Genomic DNA, 10,025 nt, shown 5'->3' on the forward strand with positions numbered 1-10,025 from the left:
CCCTTATCATAAAACCCTCGCTTTACTTCTTGTAGTTCGGCGGGAGACGGCCACAAAATGAACTCATTTTGCTTCTGGGCCAGCGCAAGCGAGACATCTTTTACCGCCCTTGAGACGGAGGATTTCAGAAGGCCGACGGTGTCACCGATCAGTTGTAGAAAGCTGCCGCTCGCAAAGAAACGCAACGCTACAAGAATTTGTTGTGTCGGCGACAGTGCGTGGTTTCTCTTCGTTTGTCGCTGCAGATCGTTTTTAAGGATTTCCGTGAGAAACTCAATGGAATCTCGGCCAAATCTGTATCTGCACCGAAGTTCCTCGTCTGAAACGTCCTCAAGAAAAATTTCGTGCTGACGAAACTTTCTTTTGCGTATTTTTGGAGGAATTACCGGGATTAGTAAGTCCGCCATTTTGTTTGTTTTGATCAACTTTATTCCCCGATTAGTGAGTTAATCGACCCCGCTAGGTGTGTTAAATTTAACCCTCAGTTTATCCCTTGGATAGTACTAATCGGGCTTTCAGGAACAGAAACTAATCGTGGGTTAAATTTTATTCCTGGGTTAAGGTGATTTAATCCTCGATTAGCGCTAATCGGCTTTCCAGGAACCGGGGCCAGATCTTTAAGAGGGAGGACTGTAAGCCACGTCGATGATCCTTTTTCCGCCGCCAGATTCAGTGCTCGCTTAGTCTTACATGGTGCCATCTCCTTAATACGCTCTGTTCTGTCTACGAGTGCCTTTGATCTTTCCCTTGTCACTGCCTGTTGTGCTGATTTTACGAGGGAATCTTCTGGTAGCTCATGTGACTGAGATACGATTTGTTTAACGAGGGGTGTTGTCACTTTGACAACTTTAATAATAATAATAATAATGATAATAATAATAATAATAATTTGAAAATTTTATTAAACTCTTCTCATTGAAAAATTAAATACAAATTTAAATACGAGTTTTGGTAAAGCTATAGTTAAAAAAGACTTCTTGGTGGTCTGGTGGTTTTCAACAGAGCAGATATAATAATAATAATAATAATAATAATAATAATAATAATAATGATAACTTTATTGAATTGTCTGGCAACAAGATTTGAAAAAACTCAAGTTTACAAAATTACAATAAAACGCATATAGGCAAAAGCTAATCGTAAAAACCAATTTCACTTCGTCTGTGACAGAAATCAAAAGGTGCTCATCTTTTTATGCCTAAAAATATCTTTCCATTTGCATGCGCACTTTGCCAACACGTGCAGTATGTTTTTATTTTTCAGGTTCGAGCAAATGTCACTGTCAGCGATTGGTTTCAGTTGCTAATCCATATTCATAATAAACTTCACACGAAGTTCACGGACTTGAAAGAAATCCGTTGGAAGAAGCGGTTCGACGGCCCTCTTTAACGACGAAAAATGATGAAGTGCGAAGGCTTAAAGCATAGAAAGAAGAACACGATAAAGGTAAGCCCTATGTTGCAAAAATTACTTGAAATTTGTGTGGCGCTACAGACGAAACTGGAATTCATGTTGCTTACTTAGCACGTGCGTTGGTTTGCTGCTCGTTGAAAGCGTCGATTGAAACTCTTCAACTGTGCTAAAAACAGATTAAAACTTGGTCTCGTTCCTAATAGTACTGTTAATATTACTTGAAAAGTTTGAAGAACATACAGACTATTCCGTGGTACGTTAAATTTTGTTGCCCTTCACCGAATAAATGCGTTAGTGAAAAGTGGTCATTTTCATAATTTGACTCGTATGGCGTATAAATTAAGCTTGTGCTGCACAATTACTGACATGATAATTTGCATTCTCAGAAACTCTGAAAGTAAAAGTTCAAGTGAAAATGAGGAGACGGAAACCGAAAGAATAAGCTGGAATTTCTGCAAAGGTAATACCTTTATCATCATGCAATAAACCCGGGGTGATTCGCTTTAAGGTCCGACATCAACCTACTCATTCTTCTCACTGTTGACCTTGTTTTCCTTCTAGCACTACTTGGGAGAATTTCTTTGAAATTCAAGACATTTTCTTCTTTTGTAAGCAATTTATTCATTCTCCTGACCAGCATGTTGAATTCAAGTAGTCATATTATTAGATTTTGATGTTATTTCTCGCTTGTTTGTGTTCTAAACACAATAGCCTTTTCACTGGTCCCAAGGTCTTTGCAGTAATAATATCCGTTACAGATTAATATTAAAAATCTTAATTCCAACGTCACCGTTTAACGCTTAGTTAAGATTGGCCGGTCTGTATCCCCAATAGCATAGCATTTGCTGCAAAATCGTTAAGTTTATTAGCATTCTTTTTTTTAATTCCGGAAGAGTCGTTCAGCAAATTACTGAGAACGGGAAACAAAGGATGGAATACAAGAGAAGCTGGAATCCGGAAAAAGAACGGACTTGCATTAAAGGTAAGAACTTTAAATGAGATATCGGATGATAAATTTATTAAAAAAACAATGGGTGACTGAATTTCTTTATTATTTCACTGAATAAGTACAGTTCAGTGGAATCAACTATAGCGGATAAACGGATATCAGAGATAGGCAGGCTTTTAATTATCAAAATGATCGAATTATACCATCCATTATTTTTCCTGCAGTTTTATCCAAGATTGTAATTGAAGCTATTTCTTATTTTAAGGAATTTTCTTAACAATTTTGCGTCAGTTTCCGTCTGCTTCTTTTTTCCTTCTATTTTAACCTTGAAGAAAAATATTAACCGTAGTGAACGCGTATCGTCTTTATGTCGTCTTCCAAATTGATCATATCGGGTAACCTAGCCTTGGCAGCAAATGGAGCAAAGTTTGTTTCAATCTTGTCTTTAGCATGAATTACTATTTGGACAAAACAACGTAACAAACCAGCATTGTTATTTAAAATCTCACCGTCTCAACATGCAGATTTTTCCACCAATCAGATTTGGCGCCAAAAACTCAAAACTTAATGTCAGGTTAGCTTTCAGTTGTCAATACCTCGGTTATACGAGAATTGATACTGTGAATTAGAATATAGATTGTAATGATGCAAGGACGTACCCGATCTACACCGGGCTGTTTTTATCCTTCTGTGGTCGGGTCTGGGAGGGGTGGGGGTCGGATCCCTTCTCCGTGACTTTGCAAGTATAAAAGCTTTGACATTGAGACTTAGAGGATAGATAGTACGTCCAAAGGTGTCTCCTTTGGGGTCTGATGACGTCATATGACGTGGAAATTCGGCCATAATTGCCAAATGGCGACCATTTTGGATCCGCCATCTTGGATTTCTGGATTTTCCCAAAACTTCAGAAAAGCGCCGAAATTAAACGAAATGTAATCCAAATACCAAATACGCTAATATGAGCTAAAAACAAAAAAGATACGGGAAGAAAGTGATTTTTCTTATTTTTAGAAACGGATTTTCTATTTTCTGAAAAAAACTTCCAATCAAAAATTGGCTGCCATGGTAACATCAAAGTCAGTCACCACTAACCGATCACATTAAATTTCTTTCCAGATAAATTTCTGAAAAAGTCCTGAAGTTTCAGGGTGTTTTCTCAAAGTTATTCAGGTTCTAAGTCGCCGCGGGCACAATCCACCCTCCCCCCCCCCCCCTCCTGTGTAGATAGGGTTAAGGACTGGCTCGCAACAGTGTTTTTTTTCTTACATGAGGGTAGATCTTTGAAATCAAAATTCCTTGCAAATCAAATAAAGAAATAAACTTTGACCATAAGTTGTACAGGTTGTGAAGCATGAAGGAAATCTCAGCTTATCATACGTCAGACAAACTACTGCAAGCCCTCAAAAAAGAAAAACGTATCGATTACTTTGGCAGAGATAGATATCTCCACATATTAAAATGCTCACAGAAAATTTGGCCTATTTACGATTGTGATAACGATCTTCAAATGCTAGAGCAGGCCAAACAAAATATCTCTTATCAGTAATCTGGGAAAGCTTTTGAATAAATAATTTGGCAACATTTATATCATACATGCAAATCGATCTCCACCAATTTTGGCCGGTTTACACCCCCAATAACATAGTGTTTGCTGGTTTTTATGTTGTTGTTTTTCAAGTTTATTTATTAATTTTTCTAATTCCAGAAAAGTCATTCAGCAAATTACTGAGAACGGGAAACAAAAGGATGGAATACAAGAGAAGTTGGAAGATGAACGGACATGCATTAAAGGTAAGAACTTTAAAATGATGTGTCGGATGATAAATGTATTTAAAAATAATGGGTGAGTGAATTTCTTTATTATTTCAACAAAGTGTAGTTCACTAGAATCAACTATAGATTGATTATTTTCGCCAAGCAACAAAATAAACGAATTTCGGAGATAGGCAGGCTTTTAATTATCCGAACTGATCCGAATAATGCCAGCCACTATTTTTCGTGCAGTTTTATCTAAGATTGTAATTCACGAAAGGTATTTCCTAAAACATTTCGTGCCAGTTTCTGTCTGCTTCTTTTTCCTTTTATTTTAACCTTGAAGAAAAATAAGACTACAATGAAAGCGTCGAAACAAAAATCTGCTCTCTGTTTCAAATTGATCACATTGTTTACCAAGCCTTGGCTGCAAATGGAGCAAAGTTTGTTTTGATCTTTTACTTGGAGTTGATAGCCTGAATTTCTATTTGGACAAAACATTGTAACAAACCAGCATCGTTATTTAAAAATCTCACAGTCTAAACATGCAGAGATCAAGGTCACGTGTTTTTACCACCAATCATATCTGGCACAAAAAAATAAAAACTATTTTCTGGTTAGCTTTCAATAGTCGGTAGGTCAGTTGTACGAGAATTGATATTGTGAATTAGAATACAGCAATGATGGAAGGACTCAAGGTTTTATTTTTCTTACATGAGGGTAGATCTTTGAAATCGAAATTCCTTGGAAATCAATGAAAAAATAAACTTTGAAAAAGTTTGTGAAGTATGAAGGAAATCTTAGCTTGTCAATTTTTCAAAAGATCGGGTCAGTCAAACTGCAGGGATCCTTCTTAAGAAGAAACCAATTAAAAAAATATCAATTACTTAAGCATAGATAGATATCTCCACATCTTAAAAAATGCTCACAGAGTATTTGGCCTATTTACGATATTGAGATAAGGCTTTGTAAAGGCTAGAACACACCAAACAAAATATCTCTTATCAGTAATCTGGAAAAGCTTTTGAGTAAAAATTTTGCAACATTATCATAAATCGATCTCCACATCAAAAGTGTTTGTGTCGAAACACAATTTTGTGCTTACTCGAATACCAGTACCTAGAAATTGATAAATAGATATTCGGGGATAAACAAAATTTACTAGAAAGCGATTCATTCAAAATGCGACCATTGATCGAAAGAGTTGTACGTGCACACCTTCGCTCCTTCAGTAGGCTTGTAGCGGTTGGAGCTCAATTCGATGAAAATGATAATTTGGACCAAATTTTGTTTCTCGTTTGTTTTCAAAGCAAAACAATTTACCACAGAAACGAAATCACGTGACACTCAATTTTCAAGGAAGGCTATTTTCTCGAAAACCCACACAAAAGTAAACCACAGTGCTTCAAATTGCATTCAATGGCAATAATACATATTTGGAAACATTTAAGGAGGCTCGCAACAGTTTTTCTGATCTTGGACTGGATCTAATTGTACCTGCCAGTTGTCTAAGTTGGGTAGTTCAAATCCTTAAATTTCGTTGTTAAGTTTCTGACTAGATTTCGAGATAATAAAAATTTAAAACAAAAACAAAACAAAACAAAACCAAAAAATTGGTTATGTCAAATTTATCATATCGGTTAACCTGCGGACACAAACAGAGCGAAGAGGTTTTATCCTTTCCTTGGAATTCAGTTGATAGCCTAAATTTCTATTTGGACAAAACATTGTAACAAACCAGCATCCTTATCTAAGATAAAGGTCGCGTCGATTTTTCTACCAATCAAATTTGGCGCAAAAAAATCAAAACTTAATTTTTGATTGGTTTTCAATAGTCGCTAGGTAAGAATTTAACTGTTGTCTAGTAATTAGAATATTACAATAATATAAGGACTTAATGAGGCTCACAATGGTTATTTCTGACATGGTAGTAGATCTCTGAAATCAACTGACTCAACTGACTTATGGCGTAGATAGATATTTCCATATCTTTTAAGGCTCACAGAAAATTTGACCCATTTACGATTGAGATAAAGATCTTCAAACGCTAGAGCAGGCCAAACTTAATATCTCTAAATTATTAGTAATCTGGAAGAGACTATGTATAAAGAATTTGGCAGAATTGTCATCTATCATCAATCTCGAAACACAATTTTGCACTTACTCGAATACCACTACCTAGAAATTCATAAATAGATCTTTAGGGCTGAAAAAAAATTTGCTAGAAAGTGATTCACCCAGAATGCAACACCACTGATTAAAAGAGTTGTACGTGCACACCTTTACTCCTTCAGTAGGCTTGTAGCGGTTGGAGCTCGTTTCGATGCAAACGATAATTTGGACCAAATTTTGTTTCTTGTTTGATTTCCAAGCAAAAAAATTTACCATAGAAGCGAAATCGAGTGGGACTCAATTTCAAGATAGGCTATTTTCTCGAAATTTATTTGAAACCCGCATAGAAGTAAACCACAGTGCTCCAAATTGTATTCATTGGCAATAATACATATTTGAAAACATTTAGAGACCATTTCCAGCAAAACACAAGTTGATTTTGACTATTTTTGTATTCCTAGTCATTTTTGTCGAGGATGATTAAAAAGCCACGTTTAATTATCAAGATTTTGACCTTTTCTACTTTGGTGTGTTTCTCAAACACAGATACCAAAATAAATATTGACGAAATAACCAAAGTGAGAAACTAAAAAAAATTATCAAGTACAAAAGAAAACGATTGTCTATTAGAACAGACAGCTAAAATATGCTCAAAATACGAGAAAGGAAATCGTCTGAGAGCTTTTAATATACAAACGTTTACCCTTTTAGGGAGCACCAAGAGATTGATCGACGAAAAAAAAATCCTGTGCTCCGTCTGTTAGGCTCGAAACAGCTTAATTTCCTCGTAGCCTATCTCGCAAAGTTGTTTTACTATTAACAAAAAAAGTAATGAAAGAAAGAAAGAAAAGAAAAGAAAAAGAAAAAAAGAAAAAAAGAAAAAAAATGTCAGTGATAAAAATTTCACATAAAAACGTGAATTTGGCTCAGAAATTTGCTGAAAGGAAAAAAAAAAGGAAAATTGACTGACTACATCGGGGCTTGAACCAAGCCCTTCTGGCCAGCGTTTATTAATTCAAGGCGCATGCTATACCACAACTGAGGCCACTTCGACATCGCTTGAAAAGAGATGTCAAAATTGACTAGAACTAAGTTGTGACCCTTATGTTTTATTAATGAGATCGTGTCTTTTTTGCTTCGTAACCAATGACAACATAGGTCGTGCGGGCATGCAAATTATGTTAAAAGACAAACAAGTTTACAAGTGTAAAAACAACACTCGGCAAAAATTCGTCAATTGAAGGGTATTTTTACTACAAACATTCAGCGAAATATCGCGGTTTCATCTTTGAAGAATAGTCAGAGTTTAAAGCTACGTGTAACAGTTTGAAATATAACTGGAGAATCACTTGTTTTTGTTCGGGTTACAGCATATGATGACAAAGAAATTTAAAAATTTGCATAAACCGTACTTTCTCTCAAACACAAATATAGAGCACGTATTTGATTTTATAGAAAACAATCTGTAATGTTCCTCACGGTCGATAATGCAACAGACTGAGAACTTCGTTCTCTGTTAGCAATTATAATATATTTTTCGCTACAAAAGTGAAAAATGTGAGTATTTTCGCAATCACAACTTTAGGATTCCAGAAAGCGAGTAAACCTAGGTACGCGAAAATGTGTTCAAATTACGAGAAATTAAATCGTCTTGAGAGCCTTTTTGGGATTTGTGGAGTTAATCGCCTTCGGAGCAACTTCGCCTTGATGTTGAAGGCAATTAAGAAATATGATCACCAATTAAACAAACTTGCTTAAATCGGATGAAAAATAATTAAAATTTTTGGAAGAAACGAAACAGCCAAAAATAAAACTTAAATATTGCAAAATCAGGAATCTTCTGTCTGCTCAGGTTCGAGATAGTTTAATTTCCTCGTCGCCTTCGCGCAAAGTTGTTTTTCGTATTAACAAACAAGGGGAAAAATGTTGCCATTAAACAACAATGTTGCTGATAAAAACGTGAATTTTGGGTCAGAAATTCGCCGAGAAGAAAAAAAAATAATAAAAAAAGGAAAATTGACCGATTGCTTCGGGGCTTGAACTAAGCCCCTCCGAAGCTACTTAAATTAATCGACGGCAGAGATAAGGCCGTCGTGTATTAATTCAAGGCGTTAGCTTTACCACAAGACCACCTCGGAATTGCTCAGTAAAGAATGGTCAAAATTGACTAGAAATAGGTTGTGAGGCTCATGTATAGTTAATGAGATCGTGTCGGCTTTGCTTCGTAACCAATGATGACATAGATCGTAAGGGCATGCAAATTATGTAAAAAAGACAAACAAGTTAACAAGTGTGAAAACAACACTCGCGGCAAAAATTCATTGAAGAGTATATTTTTTTCGACAGACATTCAACGAAATATCGCGGTTTAATCAGTAAAGAATAGTCAGAGTTTCAAGCTAAATGTAATAGTTTTAAAAAAAACTCGGTAGTCAATGAGCTTGTCTGCCCAAATACTCTTGTCCTTGTTTGGGTTACAGCGTATACTAACAGACGTTAAAAATTTCCACTCTCAAATGCTCTCAAATGCGACTGAGGAGCACTTATTTGTTTTTATAGCAAAATGGAAAAAAGTGAGTAATCTCGCAATGAAAATTTTATGATTCCAGAAAGCGAGCGACCTTGTTACGCATGTTAGTTGCTTTTCCAAAAGTTTAACAAACAATTAAGTTAATTAGAGATGCTGTTTGTGGCGTTACGTGAAATTAATGTCAAGTTCCTTTTCTTTTAGCTGTCAATTCCACGTTGCACTCAAACACAAGATGAAGAACAAATCTCCCCCGCAAGCTAGAAAGAATATGCAAGCAAGTAGGACAAGAGGAAAACTGAACAACGCTGAATTTTTTTGGCACATGTTAAAGGTAGAAAATGTACTGTTTTAGCGAGGTCTTGCACTCAAGCGAAAGTTCCATTATAAGTATCTACAGTGAATTTGATCAAACATTCAATGAAAATATATTTCAGTAAATGTCCACCAAAAACAATGATCTTAGATATAATTTTGCCGATTAGAAACATTAGATTTCATGACAATTAGAACTAAACAAATCTTTGAATTCTAGAATGTGAGATGTCTTTTATAGTGGAACTTTTCTTTTCTAATATAAGTGCACGATGCAAAATTTCCAAAACTTTCTTGAAAGGAAACGCTTCAAAATCTCACGGCAAAGGCCCCGGTTGTACAAAGAGCGGGCATCTTTATCCACTGGATAACGACGTATCCGTTCTTTGAGCAACCCGGGTCAGCCAGATTTATCTTTCGGTGGATTTTAGCTTCTTTGATGTGAACAAAATTTCAAATCGTTGAATTACAATCCAGACATATATTCAGTAGAAAATTAAGCCTTGTAATCGTGCACTCATATTTGCTCAGACTTTTTCTAGTCGTTTTGAAACTGTGTTCGAAATTTCTAAGAACTACAGTTCAGACAAGTTTGAAATTGATCGAAAACATGTCACGAAATTCAGTGTTTGTATTGGAAGTCGACAGTAGGCAATTGGCAAATTCTACATTCGATTTCCTTACAAATACTGTATTTCACGCCATGTTTTCGATCAATTTCAAACTTGCCTGAGTTGTAATTCAACTCTAAACCGTTTTTTACTCTAAGAAATTTCGAACACTTCTTGTCAAGTAAAATTCAGTATTTATTTTAGAAAAGAAACTGATTTACGCTCACATTTCGAACAAACAAAAAAACTTTGTTGAAGTTATATATTCGTTCACAACATTTTTGTCAGCCAATGCAGTTTATTTACTTCTTTGTATATTTTTAAATGATTTTAAGTAGCAATTACT

General features: G+C 35.5%; 1 long non-coding RNA gene across 1 annotated transcript; it reads left to right on the top strand.

The window, feature by feature from the left end:
* Positions 1–1,085: 1,085 nt before the first annotated feature.
* Positions 1,086–9,719, top strand: LOC146458205 (uncharacterized). Its single transcript, XR_014858250.1, has 5 exons — positions 1,086–1,446; positions 1,800–1,873; positions 2,309–2,395; positions 4,068–4,153; positions 8,958–9,719. It is a non-coding gene; the product is annotated as an uncharacterized LOC146458205 (long non-coding RNA).
* The last annotated feature ends 306 nt before the right edge of the window (positions 9,720–10,025 follow it).

Source organism: Pavona decussata, unplaced genomic scaffold (assembly GCF_977016875.1).
Source record: "Pavona decussata unplaced genomic scaffold, jaPavDecu1.1 SCAFFOLD_233, whole genome shotgun sequence".
NCBI lineage: Eukaryota > Metazoa > Cnidaria > Anthozoa > Scleractinia > Agariciidae > Pavona > Pavona decussata.